Genomic DNA, 16,709 nt, shown 5'->3' with positions numbered 1-16,709 from the left:
GTAGACTTACCAAAGCTTTCAGACACCTGAGGCTTCATATATCGCCTGCCTCCAACAAGAGAGGATATTGTTGAGTACTTGGCAGAGCTTCTACCATACACAGCTATCCTCAACTTGATGGGTCACAACAAATGCCATCAGCCTCATGCAGCTCAGCTGATATCACCCACGTGTTTAGTTTAGGCATATAAACCTTCAGGCTGGCAGGGTGAATATTCTGAGCACTATCTGGAGGGCATCAGCCTTGAAGAAGCTGCCATTAAACATCTCTTGCTTCCAGCTTTCCTCCTTGATGGTTTGAAGCACCAGGGAGATGGAGACAGCAGCTCCAGCTGCCTCACCTGCCAGTTCTTTCCTCAGGCTCAGGCTGAGGGAATGAGAGGTGGCTGAGGTGGGTGCCCAGCTGGGTGCCCAGCTCTGTCTATACCTAAAAAGCCATGTTTTAGGGATCCACCAAGGGTGTGGTTGTACTAGCAGCATTCTGTGGGAAAGCAGAGGCCCCCTTGGACAAGTCTGCTCCTGCGAGGTGTCTAGCAACCTGCTGCAGCATTGAACACGTCTTTCCAAGGAAGGGCCAGCTGCCACCAGGTTCGTTCTCAAGGGGTAAATTAAAATCAAGTCTCCAGCCCCTGGATTGGCAGGAATGGTTTGAAAAGAGCGGCTCTACATTTCAAGTCTTTTCAGTCTTCAGGGAAGTGGTGGGCTTGGCGACCCTCCCTTCTCCCTTCATTGTCAGATGAGAAAGGCCTTTTCTTCCACTGTTTAGAAAGTGCACCAAAGCAAGTAAAACGTTTGATGAACCATTCCTCCCCCTCCATGCTTTGTGAACTGAGGCATAGCCCTTTAGTCTTCAGTAAATAAGTTGTTCCAGAGGGATCATGCATGTGATCGTAATTATATTCAGTTTTTAATAATCATAAACACTCTTGTTTTCCAAGTTCCTGCAAAACTGATTTCAAAATCAATTTAATTTGAATGGTGGGGGGCTGTGTGTGTGCTCTGTTTGTCTACTATCCATCCAACCTATCCAAAGTGAAATAAACAACGCATTAAAAAACAACAGCAAGAAAAAAAAACAAGAATGGGGGAAAACCACTTGGAGAACTTTAAAAGACTTTAAAGCTAAAAGGAGGGATTGGAAGGTGGGATCAGCTAATTTGTCCCTCTTTTGTGTAGTTTATTAAGGCTTTTGTTCGGGAACACATGGGTTCAGTGGAAAAGCGTTTTTGATATATAATGTATTTACTTCTTGCTAATTAATTAAAGCAGTATTCATATGAAAATGCTGACTGATAATAGCTTTCATAGCAACAACTGTGTATTTTTTTTTTTTTTTTGGTAAGTAGCAACTTTTAATTACAAATTGACTGGCAGAAATATATAAACCCCAAATATTGTTTCACTGATTTCCTTTTAACTGTGTTACTCTTGCTTGATTTATCGGATTAGGGCTTTTCACACATAGTGCATACAAGATACTGTTTTTAATGAGAAATTAAAAGATTACCAACAATACCCATAAACCATTAAAAACACAAACTCCAGATGAATGGTAATTAGACTGAGTGATTTGAGGCTGATAAATTGAAAGCAATTAATGTATTGGTTTAGGATTTACGAGATAGCTCTGAGTGTTGCAGCATGTATCTGCAAGGTCCAGATCTGCAAATGGGCAACCAGGAACGCCTGCCCTGTTGCAAACACTGTTCTCTTCTGTGGTCTGAGAAGGAGAGAAAGCCCACACACGGACCTGGATCAGACCAAAGGGCCATCTAGAAGACCAGCATATTGTTTCTGAGGTGGTCTGCTCAATGGCAGTGGCAGTCTACAGCGTGGGAGAGCAATAACACCCACCTTGCATTTCTAAAGTCCATGCCATTCTGCTGCATTGGATGGAGAGAAAGATGCCGTGTCCTCTGTTTATGTTCTTTAGATCGCTTTGCATATATATTTCCTAAACTTAATCCAAAGGCTATGTTTTGTGTTCCTCGAAAGGGAATTATATCATAAAATAACATGAACATAACTAACTTTTATTTGTTACTTGTATTTGTAAGTCTCCGGTAAAACAAGTTGCTATAATTATTTTAAAATGAAATAAAAATGGACACAGATCTAAAACAAAACACTACTACGGTAAACTTGATACATATATGAAGGCCAGCATGACCTGATCACAGCTAAAATAAAATACAATGTGCTTTTAAAGGCCAAGAAATGTATTTATTCTAATACACAATCTATAAAACAAGTCTATACAAATTCAAATTTTATAAAACAAATATATCCCTCTGCGTAAAATAAGGCAAAGTTTTTTTTACTTCAACCAAAGGGCAGCATGCATTGCAAGGGACACTCATATCTGGAGCTATCTGAAAAAATAACCATTTTTTCCATCTATGAAAAGAACTGCAGGTTGTGGGATAGAGTCCAAAACTGTCCCCATTTAATGCTCCTCCCTGGATAATAATGGGCACAAATGTGTATTCTTTGATTTTCACATTACTTGTTCATGTGGGATGGCAGGTCCCATAATTCCCAGGATCAACATTCCCCAGTCTGGAACGCCATATATTTTAAATAACGACACCCATCATTCCCAGCAAGTATGCTAAGTTGCATGGCCATGCTGAGAATTCTACTTTGAGAACTGGGGATTTCTTGCTCAAGGAAACACAGAGATGTCCTTCAAACCTCTATAGATTTGAAGATGTGAGATTTGGAGCGTATTTACCCACCCCATATGGGAATACTTGACAAACTATTCTTGAACGCCTCTGTATGACCCAGCCTTCCTCTCATCCCCGCCAATTTCAGAGGCACCTGACTTCAGGTGTTTCTGATTGGATGTAGAAACAGGATTTTCTACCTTCTCTCAACTTAAGCTTTGCTATTTGCACAATGTGTGTGTGTTGGCAGAAACCACAGAAAGGCCCAAGACCTGCCCAGCTCCTGTTGGCTGCTTTTGGCTGCAACAGGCACATCCCCTCCTGTCTACTTGCTGCAAACGTCTCTTCGTGAGCCTTTTGATTTGTCTTGCTGGACTGACATGGTATCAGGAGAGGAGCACACCACCACTAAGACAGTCAGGCACCGTGTCTAGGCACTTTCTCTAGAGATCTGAGGCTGTTAGTATTGGAACGGGTAGACCAGGAACCGCCTCTCAAAAAGCTTAGCGAGGTCTTAGTCTGTTGCTTTCTCTATCAATACCAGGGTTGGTAGCCCAGAACCTCTCTCCATCTTGTTCTGGGAGAAGTCAAGGAATTAAAAAGTTACTATAAGTTCTGGCATAGTTGTCAGTGACCTGTGACAACTCAGGAATGGTGTGTTTTCTGGGCTGGTTACTGAGGCTGTTGCTGTATGGGACACTGTTCTTGTTTTCTCCTTTATTTTTTTAAATTACATCCTTTTTTTTAATGACACCTCAATGTATATGTTCAACACAAGCCCATTCTTTCTGGTATATTTGCCACTGTATTGCAATCTCCCGTGTTTAATGCTGAGGATGGAGGGGGCAAGGAACTGCCCCCCTGCCATTTCCTGCAGGGCTCTTCAGGAAAGGGGTCTTGACCCTTAGCTAGAGACAATGAAGTCACAGGTACAGATTTCAGATGAAAAAGCAAGAAAGGCACAAGATATCCTAAAGTTCAAGAAATGGCAAGCAACCATTTTGGAGAGGTTAGCAGTTGTGTGTTGAGTTGGTCTGGTGTTCGGATATAAAAAGGTTTGAGGGCTGGAATTTTTTTCTTTTAAAAATCACTTCAAGGAAGAGTCAGAAAAACATGCACATGTGACTCCCACATCTTCACAACTCCAGCACAGCGGTTTCAGGCTTTAAAATTGGAGCCTGGAATGTGGAAGCCACCCCACCTTTATAATCCACCTCCTGAGTGTTCAAGGCACTGTACCTACTCCCGCTGCTGCAACAATTAAAGCCAGGGCTTTTTCCTAAAGTTTATTAGGATTTGGCACATCTGTGCAAAAGTGTGTGCTGTAACTCGTTGATGCCTGTAGTCGAAAATGAGCTTCACTTAATATTTCTCCAACACAGCAAATATCACTTTGAGATCAAAGCTTTTCAGAAGACAGGGTTTTCCTCTATTTCCTCTCAGGATGCACTCTCAGTGCACAGGATGAATGTCTCCTGAGAGGGGGAGATAGATGCTTTCATCACGGGGGCTGGCCTCATCTCTGGCAAACTTCTTGGGGTTTCAAGAAGCTCCTTGGAGAGGAAAGTTATGGAGATGTCGGGGATGGCTTGTGGCAGCCTAAAATGACCCATGGATTGCTAATAAGAGTTTCAGTTTAGACAATTCCTGTTCCAGCTTGAAGGCCATATGATTTTCCCATGGGGAAGCTTAGCTCCCCATAGACTTCATTAGTATGACACACATCTCTAAAAACTAGTGTTCTGGCCCTGCTGATGCAGCAGAACTGACTGCATATTGTGTGTCTGCCTCTGTGCCAGTACTCTATTTTTTTATTTATTTTTTTATTTATTTTTTTATTTTTTTATTTATTTATTTATTTGCTGCTTCCCATGTAATCACATTTTGAAGCCGTTTACAGAGTGAGATGACAGTTTCCAGAATTCCCAGTTAGCATGTGAGCCATGAGAGTTCTGGAAGCTGTAGCCCAACACATTTAAAGGGTACTTGATTGGGAAATAATGCCCCATACAATATTTAATAATTTGGATAATAATCCAATAATTTGGATTAGCAGGAGGAGTTAAAAATCATGCTCAGGTTGAATTCCTGGCATGTCCAAAGCTTAGCAATTGATTCCAGTAAAGAGTGCAATTGTCAAAGAGAGCTGGGGATGGATCAGAAAATCAGGAATTTGTGCAGAGCCTTAGTTCTGAATGTTTGATGGTTTAAAAGCCAAAACTATTGGATAAGGAACCTTTAAGTCAATGTCCTGTGGCAAAAGAAGGCCCTCCTACATTTATTAGTGGTGTTGTCCTAGGGCAGTGTTTCTCAACCTTGGCAACTTTAAGACCTGTGGACCTTGCTGGCTGGGGAATTCTGGGAATTGAAGTCCACAGGTCTTAAAATTGCCAAGGTTGAGAAACACTGCCCTAGGATGCATAGTATATAAGGGTCTGTTCACATGTTACATTGTGCTTGTTTTTGGTCTGCTCTTTTGCTTATTCAACAGCTGATACAGAGAATTCACTTGATGGATTAGCATACATGTGCCAGGATAGTATATGCTCATTACATTTACACTTTATGTTTCCAGGTATTGTATATGCAGCTATAAACACTTAGTGGAACAAATAGCAGTAAGGCAGGGAATGGAGACCAATGCTGAGCCATCGTAAGGGCTGGACTGGGACCTCTGTAATCAGAGCCAAAATATCCAAGGTTCCATTGTCTTGGAAGTGTTTTAAGGATCCAGAGTTGTCTGAATGTATCCCTGTCCTGCTAACCTGGCTTGGAATACTATAATTAGTATGGCAGATAGGGCACCTGCAGGCTTAACAGTGTTGCCAAATGGGTTAGATCATGTAATATTTCATTCATTCATTCATTCATTCATTCATTCATTCATTCATTCATTCATTCAATTTATCCCTGCCCATCTTCCCCCAATGGGGGACTCTGGGCAGCTCACAACTCGTTAAAAACAATAAATAAATATACAATTAAAAACCTATACACACAATTACTAAAAAAGAAGGAAAGAGTCCAGGAGGCCGATGGTTCAGAGTAGCAAACACCAGGCCTCTAAGGGGCTAGCCAACTCCACACTTGATGTCTTCCCTCCCCACCCCAAGCCAGATGGCAGAGCCAGGTCTTCAAATCCCTCTGGAAGGCCAGGAGTGTGGAGCCAATCTCACCTCTGGGGGCAAGATATTCCAAAGGGCGGGGGCTACAGCAGAGAAGGCCTGCCTTCTGGACCCCGCTAGTTGGAGGTCTTTTACTAAGGGGGTCCGGAGATGCCCCCTCTGTGTGATCGGGTGGGACAGGTTGAAGTCATGGGGAAGAGGCAGTCTCTCAGGTAACCTGGTCCCATGCCATGTAGGTCTTTAAAGGTGATAACCAACACCTTGAATTGGACCCGGAAGCAAACTGGTACCCAATGCAGTTCGGGGTGTTATGTGGGTCCTTCTTGGGGCTCCAAAAATAGCTCACACAGCTGCATTCTGGACCAGCTGTAGCTTCCAGATACTCTTCAAGGGTAGCCCCATGTAGAGCGCATTGCAGTAGTCTATCTGGGAGATAACAAGGGTGTGAGTGACCGTTTGAAGGGCATCTCGATCCAGGAAAGGGCATAACTGATGCACAGCCCGAAGTTGTGCAAAGGCCCTCCTTGCCACGGCTACCACCTGCTCTTCGAGCAGGAGGCGTGAGTCTAGGAGGACCCCTAGATTACGCACTAGGTCTGTCTGGGGCAGTGCCATCCCATCCAGCACCAAAGATGACAAAGTCCCGGATACAGAGGAGCCATTAACCCACAGCCACTCCATCTTACCAGGGTTCAGCTGAAGCCTGTTGTTCCCCATCCAGATCCTTACAGCCTCCAAGCACCATGAAAGGGCGGTCATGGCATCACTTACTTCAACTGGGATGGAGATGTATAACTGCGTATCATCAGCATATTGATGATACCTCATCCCATGATGACGGATGATCTCACCCAGAGGTTTCATGTAGATGTTGAAAAAGAGCGGAGAGAGAACTAAACCCTGCGGCACCCCATAGAGGAGGGGCCGAGGATGGGACCTCTCGCTCCCTATCACCACCAATTGGGATCGGCCCTGGAGAAAGGAGGTGAATCAGCACAAGACCGTGCCGCCCACCCTCAATTCCCTGAGCCGTCCCAACAGGATAACGTGGTCGACGGTATCAAAAGCCGCTGAGAGATCAAGGAGAGCAAGGATGGTCACACTTCCACCATCCCGCTCCCGCCAGAGGTCATCCATAAGGGCGACCAATGCCATTTCCATTCCATAACTGGCCCTGAAACCTGACTGGAAAGGGTCCAAATAATCCATTTCCTCCAGAACCATTTGGAGCTGTGATGCTACCACTTTCTCCTTCCCCAAAAAGGGGTTGTGAGAGACTAGACGGAACTGTCCAGTACAGTAGGATCCAAGGAGGGTTTCTTGAGGAGGGGGTGCACCAACACCTCTTTAAAGGCAGCTGGAAACACTCCCTCCTGCAAGGATGTATTAACTATTGCCTGGATCCAACCACATGTCACCTCCCGAGCTGCTTTCACCAGCCAGGAGGGGCATGGGTCCAGATGGCAAGTGATGGGCTTCACAGTCTGGAGGATCCTGTCCACTTCCTCAGGAACAATAGGATCAGACTGTTCCCAGATAACTGGGTAAGAACGATCCCCTGGTATCTCCCCAGACCCTGCGCCACACTCAGAGTCTAACTTGGAACGAATCTGAGCAATTTTGTCATGCGGATGCTCTGAAAATTCCTCCACACGGCCCTGCAAATGAATCACTAAATCCCCCTTACCAAGGAGGGATCTAGTGATCCCAAACAGGGCCGCTGGGCGGCACTCTGCGGACGCGATAAGGGTGGAAAATTATTGGTGCTTCACTACTCTTATCACCACGATGTAGGCCTTGATAGTGGCTCTAACCTGTGTTCAGTCGGATTCAGTCTTTGTCTTCCTCCAGCGGCACTCTAAACATCTCTTGACCCTCTTCAGCACCCTCAACTCCTCCATAAACCATGGGGAGTGTTGGGGCCGATGTGGCAAGAGAGGTCACATAGGCGCAATCCTGTCCAAGGCCCCGGCCACCTCCCTATTCCAGGCAGCAGCCAAGGCCTCTGCTGGACCATGCAACAGATCCATGGGAATACCCCCCAGCTCCCTCTGAAACCCTGATGGGTCCATAAGGCACCAGGGGTGGACCAATCACATGGGTCCTGCCTCCCTGCAGAGGGGGGATGGCATAGGAGAAACTCAGGGTCACCAGGACATGATCTGACCATGACAGCGGGGAAAGCTGTAAATCTCCCCTCAGATCATTTTGCCATTGCTCCGACAAGAAGATCAAATCTGGCATGTGGCCACTGTCTTGGGTTGGGTCCCACACAATTTGAGACAGGCCCATGGCTGCCACGGTAGCCACGAACTCCCCAGCCACTTTTGAGGTCCGTCCCAGGGACAGCAAGTTGAAGTCCCTCAGAACAGTAAGCCTGGGGAACTCCACCACCAGCCCCGAGATGGCCTCCAGCAGCTCAGGCAGGGAGGTTGCCACGCAGCAGGGAGGCTGGTACAGTAGCAGCACTCCTAACTGTTTGTGGGAACCCAACATAAGGAACAGTGTCTCACAGCCGGAGACTTGTGGAGCAATGCCCCTGAAGGCCACCAGAGATTCTCGAATGACAATAGCCACCCCTCCTCCCCTGCCCTGGCATCTCGGCTGGTGCCACACTGTAAACCCAGCTAGGCACATTTCCAAGAGGGGCACCCCCTCCTCAGGCCCCAGCCAGGTCTCGGTAATACATGCCAGGTCTGCCCCCTCCTTGATGATCAAGTCACATATGAGGGGGCCTTGTTTATAACTGACCTGGCATTAAGCAGCATCAGCCGAAGGCCAGGGCCCCTATGAACCTGCTGACCAGGGCCTGGGAATGAGCAAGGAGGGCCAGAACAGACCACCAGTAACACACACCAGGGGTGTCTTCCCCAAAGATGGCCCGCCCTCCAGCTCCCACAATATCGTCCCCTACCCGTCACCACCTCAATAGCCCACCGCATAGTCCCCAGAGGTTCCAGGCCCAAATATCTCCAATCCTGGACCTCCGGGATCCCTAATCCGGGGTGAAGGTCCCTCCTTCCAATCAGACATCCTCATTCAGAACCAGACACTCCCAGGTGAGGGAAGATCCTGCCCGAGCACCAGCTCGCACTCTCGGCGCCGGCTGGGACCCCCCCACACCAAACCTTACACTGCTATCACACTCTGCCCCCCTGCACGACCTCTCTCAATAGTTGGCAGGGCAGGCATCCCGTTCACTCACACCTCCTGTCTCTCACCCAGGAGGTGGATACTCACATCCTCATACAGTCCCAGACTCCCTCCCAGACTCTCACTCCCAGGAGGGAGTCCCAGATTCATACTGGAGGGACCCTGCGGCTCTCCGCTGACACTGGGTGGGTTAAGTGGGGGTGGCTAGATTCTAAAACCCCGGTTTGCCCCTCTTGAAAATAAGAGTTGTTTACTAATATGCTGTCCGGCTCTCCTATTAACAGAGTTCTTTTCAGCATGATAAATGAGATGCTAATCTTACCTGGCTATTGGTTCTTTGATGACAGTTTAGCTCAGTCAAGCACATTCAGTCCATGAATATCATTGGTGGGAAAGGAGAAAACTACCACTTAATGAGAGAACAATAGCAATGGGTAAGTTTCTGTTTTGCTTCACATGTTCAGAGCTGCCTCATTGTGGAACAGCAAAAGCATGTATAGGCTGAACACTTTTATTTATTCATTTATTTGGCTGTGAATATTTGCATGCCACCCACTGGAATGACTCTAGGCTGCAGACATCATTAGTATGAGATAAATCCATACAAGCCAGAGCTTGGGTATGGCTGATGGGGGCAGACTCCACAGGCAAGATAAACCTGGCTGCAGACTGTGTCCCATAGACTTAAAAATTTGTTTTGATCTTCAAATTAAAGGGATGTTTGGCATGAAGTTGGCAGTAGGAGCCTAACTCCCTCCTCCAAGGGGTCATTCTCATGCATTTGTTATGTGGAAAAGGGCTTATATGAGCAATGAAAATTTAGACTACCCTTAGAGGAAAGAGTCTATAGCTTTCCTTAATTCACTCCAGAGTTTTCTTTGCCACAGGGGTCATTCCAGGGGTAGTTCCTCTTTTATGTTTGCAACCTCTGATCTTTTATATACAATCTCCCAGATGATTTCTTTTCATTTTTAAAATTTTGAGGTTCCAGATTCAGGGCAATGGGCTATACAATAGGAAGCCTTTCCCTCAGCATGCAAATTATTAGTGATGTGGCATTTCCTTGCTCTGCTTGGATCCAGATGGCCGTATGAGACAGGGTGGCTGCTTATCAATTCATCATTTGGTGGCGTGGAGAGCTGTACAATGGTAGCATCCTGCTATGAAATGAGGCAAGCAGATGCCAGATTTCCCCTGCTGTATGTTTTTATTGTGCATTGTATGACTCCACAGTTGTGGGGGCCTTGGTCAAGATGACCCCCACTGAGAGAGTCATCCTTTTGAATGCCATTACTGCTCTTCTACAGGGCATTATCCATCTATTGCCCAGAGGAGATGGTGTGGAAAGTGAAGAATCTACTCTTTCTCTTTGTGTTGCCATGGCTTGTACGCTTGGAGACAGCAGAAGAGCAGGCAGAAGAGGAGCAGGAACAGCGCCAAGAGGTTGCAAGATGAGCAGTGGGGGTGGGGTTTGGCAGGTGCCCTACAGAACTGCCCCTAACACTGCCAGCCCCACAATTGCACAGCTACAAAGGATTGCCAGACAAATTTTTCTCCAGATAGTAATAGTTCTGTCTTTGTTTTGGAAATAAGCACCAGGCCAGTAGACTAATAAACCATGTGAATTTATCCATCTTCTTCATTTCCCCATGAAAGTAATGCTATCCTGCATAAGGGTAATTTGTTTTTCTGTTCCAAATGTTTTTTGTTAGTATCTGCTTTTTCTCTCTGTTTTGTTTGTTTTTTTTAATAGCAGGACTAGGTGGGATTTTACTATTTTTATTTTTACATGTTTGATTTGAAATAAAGGAATTAGCAGCTGTCCAGTACCACAGTTGGCATAGATTGGTCTAGACTGGCTGCTGTTCTGGTTCCTCTTAAATGCTGTGGTTAAACTAGGATTATTAGAGTACAGCTCTTTCCTCAGTACTATTTCACCAACTGTATGTACTCCATTACATTAAATGCCTCTCCTGAAAACTGATCAATATTACCTAACATCCTCCAACCATTACCTTTATAGATACAGGTTATTTCCAAGATTATTTAGGATTCTGACCCAAGCACATGTCTTTGGAATGTGTCAGAATGCAATGGTCAAAGTGCAGTTATAGAAACATGGGAATCAAGGAGAACTGATCACTGTAATATGAAGAGGATCACCATATGTTTTATTTGACACTTATAGAGTTAATGTTATTGCAGTAAAGATTTTTTTTCTGCTAAGATCTCTGGAAAGTCAGTGTTAGCTCAGCTATTATACAGTGTTTGATTTAAATGTCAATCACTTGAGAAATTGCACTTGCTGTTACAAACCAAGGAATGAAAATTTGCATTTTCAAGACTATGTGAACATGGATCTCTTCATGTATTTAAAGTCCAATGAAATGGTCATGCTTAGATTCAGTTGAACAGCTGTAACCCAGAGCCATGCCACCCATTAACTAAGAGCTGGTTTGGAGGGAAAATTAAATATAAAAGGCAGTAGCTGAGAAAGAAGGTAGGTGACCAGTAGTACACTGGTAGGGACAGATCAGCAGGAACCTGGAAAAAAGAAGCTGCGTGGGGACAGGAAAAAGCTAGACAAGAAAGGTGGCAAAGTTACTAACAGTACCAGGTGATCGATAGGAAGCAGGGTGAATTGAGGACAGATGAAGCCCTCTCACAGTGAGCTGGACTAAAGTCTTGAGGAGGCAATGCAAACAGGATTAAAAATGATGCACATAAAAAAAGCAGGTGGAGCTTCAGTTGCACCGCTGTGGCCATCTTGACTTTTTTGACCATCCTCAGTGGGCACTCCAGACCCTCATGCATCACGGCCATGATACAAGCTTCTCTGGACCTGTGCCACTGTTCCAGTGATGAAGTGACTCCATTCTACAAAGTCTGCATTAGTCCCATCAGTCTGAGCATATAAAGAACAGTTCAAAAGGAAAGGAGAATTTAGCCAGCCAGGTTACTGCTTTGTCTCCCTTCTTCATCCAGATGGTCTGTAACAGTAACTACCTAAAGTACACCAACATTATTTGAATTTTCTCCTACAATTCAATGTGTGTTTTGTTATAAAAAGTGCTTTTTTAATCTTTTAAATTCTACCTCCCATTAGATGGAATTCACTCCCATGTATCATGCTATCTAGGGCAAAAAGGGCAAATTGAATTCTTGTAAAAAAGGTATGGAACTACATACCTGGAAGACATCTCCTCAAAGACCCCCCTTTCCCAGCACAAACGGAAGGTAAACAAGCAAGGGAACCCACCAATCCGAGGCTGTGCTCAATGTAAAGGTACATCAGAAAAGGGATTTCTGGAGCTATTTTCATTTCTGGCTGGTGTGTGAGCAGGAGTCAAGCAGCTTAAGGCTGGAGGGCAGAAAAGCTTTTAATGAGTAGGCTGGTTGCTCAATGAGAGCATTATGGCTGAGTGGAAATTTGAATCTCAGTTTTCGTGGTCTTCCTTTAACACATTAGTCATGCTGGCTTTTTAAAAATCCCATTTACAACTACTACTATCCTGTTTTAATAACGAGGGGGTAAATGACCCTGATGCAGTTCAGTGAAGCTGTTTGTTTGTTGGTTTAACAAATGTATATGACCACCCGGCTACCAATGGAACTCCGGGGTGGCAAACAACACAAAACATAATACAAAAATCAATTTAAATACTAAAGTCACTTAGAATTCCATGAAGATGCCTCATACCGTATAGCTATTACACAGAAACTTTTATTTACTACAAAGTGAATAAAACTGACCTTGACTCCTTCCTGAAAACAATTGGACTCCCTCCCTCATAATCAACTTTTATTTAATTTGCAATGCTTCATTTGCTCATAGAAATATCCTATAAATGGTAGAAACCAGCTATGTTGGCCATTCAAAGGACTTCTGCAATGAGAAACAAACTAGCCTGGTTTCAGAGAAGCCAATTTGAATTGTATTAGCCAGGGTTATTATTCAGGCTTTGCGTAAGCAACTGCTTCAGAAGGACCAGACTTTGGAGTTCAGTTTATAGCCCTTAAAAAAAAAAATCAGTGCTTGTGATTTATATTTCAAGAAGAGGTTTTCAGTTCTCCAAGCAAGTGACATAAGTTAGCTATTTTACACTACAATATATAAGCTACCTACCTTAGTGAGATTGGTCACTCTGGCAGCATCTCTCCCTGATCTCAGTCAGAGGTCTTTTCATCACCTGCTATCCAAACCTTTGAATGGAAGATGCCATTCTGGCACTTTCTGCACGCAAGGGATGTGCTCTGTTTCTGAGCAAAACAGCCATTCCCTCTCTAGGTTAGTGTAACAGATGCTTGTTAGAGCCTGCTATTTTTCCATTGGGATCTGGATTGTGCCTGGAAACATTACTAACCAATGCAGCACCTGTAGCAGAGGTTTTATGCTGCTAAAGTGGCTCTCTGGATAGTCTTCTTAACCCTACAAGGCAACCCCATGTGGACAGAATTACAGTAGTCTAAATGCATGGTGATAAGTACATGATGCACTCTTGGTCCAAAAAGGACTGCAGCTGTTGCACCAGCCCTAACTGGGAAAAGATCCTCTGGCCATGGAGTCTAGCTACTGCTCAGACAGGGCTATGAGTCCAGGAGAATCCCCTTCCTTGCAGGTTGTGGAATTCTCCTTCAAGGTAAATGCAACCTATCTAGAGACAACCTAGGAGTTGGGATATAGGCAGATTGTTTACCTACAACAGCATCTGTCTTGCTGGGATTCAGTCCCATCCAATCCCTTACAGACCCCAACACCAAATAAGGACATCCACTGTACCTTTGGTACTGCCATCCTACCCCAAAACCCTCACTGCACTACCCAGTGGGACAACAGTCAAGATACCTGCTATCTTCATTATCACTTTCAATCTACCACACCAGCCGAATCCACAGGCCCATCTGAGAAACCTACTCTCACTAGGGCCCAGGCTGGGAGACATCCTCCTTTCCTTGTTGCCTCCCCTCAGGAAGATGTACCCTGTCGTTCAACAGTCTTTCTCATCAGACCTACAGTGTCACCACCATGGTGGGTCTGAAATAGCAGCAGCAATAACAGTGACAGGCAGCATCTCTCAAGCAGCACCAGTTCTAATGATGGGCCCATGGAACTCCATTTCCTTTGCCCATCTCCACATTACCAGCTCCAGTCCAATCTGCTCTCTGCTCTTCACTTTCCAACCACATCAGTTCCTCCAGGACAACTTCTCTGATGCTTCTGCTCCATTCCTCCTTGCCTGGCCAACAGCTCTTCTTCCTTCCTGGCTACCTGATCTCTAATGGTGGTGGCCATCACACTGACCGTTTAGTTACTGTGGCTTCATCTCTGGAGAAACCAAAGCCTTCCACCCCTGTTCCTTCCTTGTCATGTCTATTGCTGTATATAGTGGCAAACTGCCTGATCTTCCTTTGTGCTTCTGGTTCGTTCCTCTAGTTAGCCCCTTAGTTTATCCTGATATTCTCCTCCTTCTTCTGTTCTCATCCAAAACATTTCTACAGACACTCAACTCATCCCTTCTCTAATCTATTTTACCACACTCCCAAATCTTTATTTTTAACACACTTGTCATATCAGTACAATCCTTCATCCCATAATTCTTTGCCAGAAATAAGTAAATTGGCACTCCCCTACCTAGCTGTAGAGCTACTGCATATGTGAATGGATATTAGAGGCAAGCTAGTAGGTGCACAGGTACGAGAGGCAGACTGTAATGCCTCTTACACTAATTGGTGTCTCTAACAAAATAGATAGGGAGAGCTAACAAGTATTACCTCCACAATCAAGTGGGGATATGTAGAAATCTGTGGGATATCCTTTGAAACCCAGGTAAATCCATGAATTATTCAGTTATTTACATCTGCAGTTAGATCCTTTCCACCTAACAAAAGGGGGCCAACATATTTAGGGGTAAGAATTCTCTCCTGCATTTGGCTTCTTGTGCAGTCTTCCCCTATTTTGATATCCCTTCCCAGTTAAGTCTCAGTGGATTTCCCTTGATGTTATTGTGTGGTGTTGTGTTGTGATGGATGCCTGAAAGTAACTGCAGGCCAACTCAGATAAAACATATCAAACTTAGAAGATTTAATTTCATCCAGACACTGATCAGAGGGACATAACTGGAATAAGAAGTCTGACTACTTAATTGTTGCCCTAGGTTACATGAAAAAGGTGAGGAAATCTTGCAGGAGCATAGAATATGTCAATATTATCTATCTTTAAATATATTGGTCTATCTCAAAGCAGTTGGATTTGTGATCTTGACAAGATTCAGATGCAAAGGGATCAAAAGCAAAGTGACCCTATAAAGAAAATGAAAAACTTGCCATTTCTTTCCTCAGTACAGAATGCTGAAATCCTAGCCAATTCTTTCTAGAGTGACTTTATATTTTTCTATCCCATAGCAAGTTTGAGCTTACTTCTAATGAAGGTTTGACTAAAAGCATTTAGACTACCTGTATCACAATGCACTTTACATGGGGCTGCTCTTGAAGACCACTTGGAAGTACAGCTGGTCAGGAATGCAGTGACGTGGGCATTTAGGACATGCCCCAGAATATCCTCGTAATACCTCTGCTTTGTGAGCTGCACTGGTTACCTGTAGATTGCTCTGCGTAATTCAAGGTGCTGGTTATCACCTATAAAGCCCTTCATGGCATAGGGCCTGGTTACCTGAGGACCTGCTTGTCTTCTGTGCTTTCTACCTGTCCCCCACAATCAGGTAGAGTCGGCATGCTCTGGGTCCTATCAATTAAACAGTGTCATCTGATGGGACCCAGGAAACAGGCCTTCTCTGCTTCAGTGCCTCCCTAGAATAATACCTCCCCAGAGATTCATATGACCCCCACCCTCACTTTATTTAAATGAGCCCATAAAACCTGGCCTTGGGCTAGGATAGGGGCAGAGCCCTTGTGAGAAATTGGTCTGTCAATTGGTGTGTTATTTTTTCCCAGACATTTGTTTTTTGTCTTGTTTGAGGTTGTCTTGTTTGAAATTGTCTTGTACTACATGCTGCCCAGACTTGTGATGGTATAGGGCAGCCTATAAATTTAATAAATAAAATAAAACATTTTTAAAAATTAGGAAGATTTCTTCCCAAAAGGGAAGGTTGTTTAGTTTCTCTACTTTTATGTTTTTCCTTTATTCTTTTCCTGTACCTTACCATATATTTCCAATTTTTATTTTGGGAGCTGTTTGCATGTGTATCATGTGTATGGGTGATATATATTTATTTATTACACTATGTCCTTTTAAAAAAAAAAAAATCAATTTCAACAGCTGGAATTAATTTTCCTGTTACTGAATCTTCACTCAGACCTGTCATAGAGCGAAAGGCATTCTATTAGCATAAACATAACTGAAAGCTTTGGTATTTGCATTAATGTACTTTTAACAAGTTGACAGGTTTCTGGCACATATTGCCAGGATCTGAGAACCAAGGAACTAGTGTGTGTGTGTGTGTGTGTGCGCGCATCTGTGTCTGTGTCTGTGCGATGGGAACAGTGGAAGGCTGCAGCCTTCCTTACACTGGCTGAATTGTGTGAAGCTGTCAGGTAAAACCTCAGGTTTCTTTTCCCACCACAGAAATGTCAGGCAAAGTTATGCACCTCTAAGCAGATGCACAGATCTGATGGGTGTCCGTGAATCTGCACTAGGAATTTTTACCGCATTCCTCCTAGTCCAATTAGCAGAGATGTGCTTGAAACTGAAGAATACCTTTCTTTTTAACTTCTTTTAATAGACATGGTGCGTAACACTTGCTGG

The 16,709-nt window shown here is 44.4% G+C and overlaps 1 protein-coding gene and 1 pseudogene across 1 annotated transcript in view; one reads left to right on the top strand and one right to left on the bottom strand.

Annotated features, from left to right (window-relative positions):
• The window catches only part of EEFSEC (eukaryotic elongation factor, selenocysteine-tRNA specific), a 344,759-nt gene that overhangs the window by 272,400 nt on the left and 55,650 nt on the right, over positions 1 to 16,709 (top strand). The gene's annotated exons all lie outside the window — the stretch shown is intronic.
• Positions 196 to 8,562, bottom strand: LOC148216724 (uncharacterized; annotated as a pseudogene).

Source organism: Python bivittatus, unplaced genomic scaffold (genome assembly GCF_059951505.1).
Source record: "Python bivittatus isolate LINGU-HERP-01145 unplaced genomic scaffold, Pbiv_v1 ctg000080_np1212, whole genome shotgun sequence".
In the NCBI taxonomy this organism is placed as follows: Eukaryota; Metazoa; Chordata; class Lepidosauria; order Squamata; family Pythonidae; genus Python; species Python bivittatus.
The sequence above is the reverse complement of the archived record's forward strand: the minus strand, read 5'-3'. Positions and strand labels throughout refer to the sequence as shown.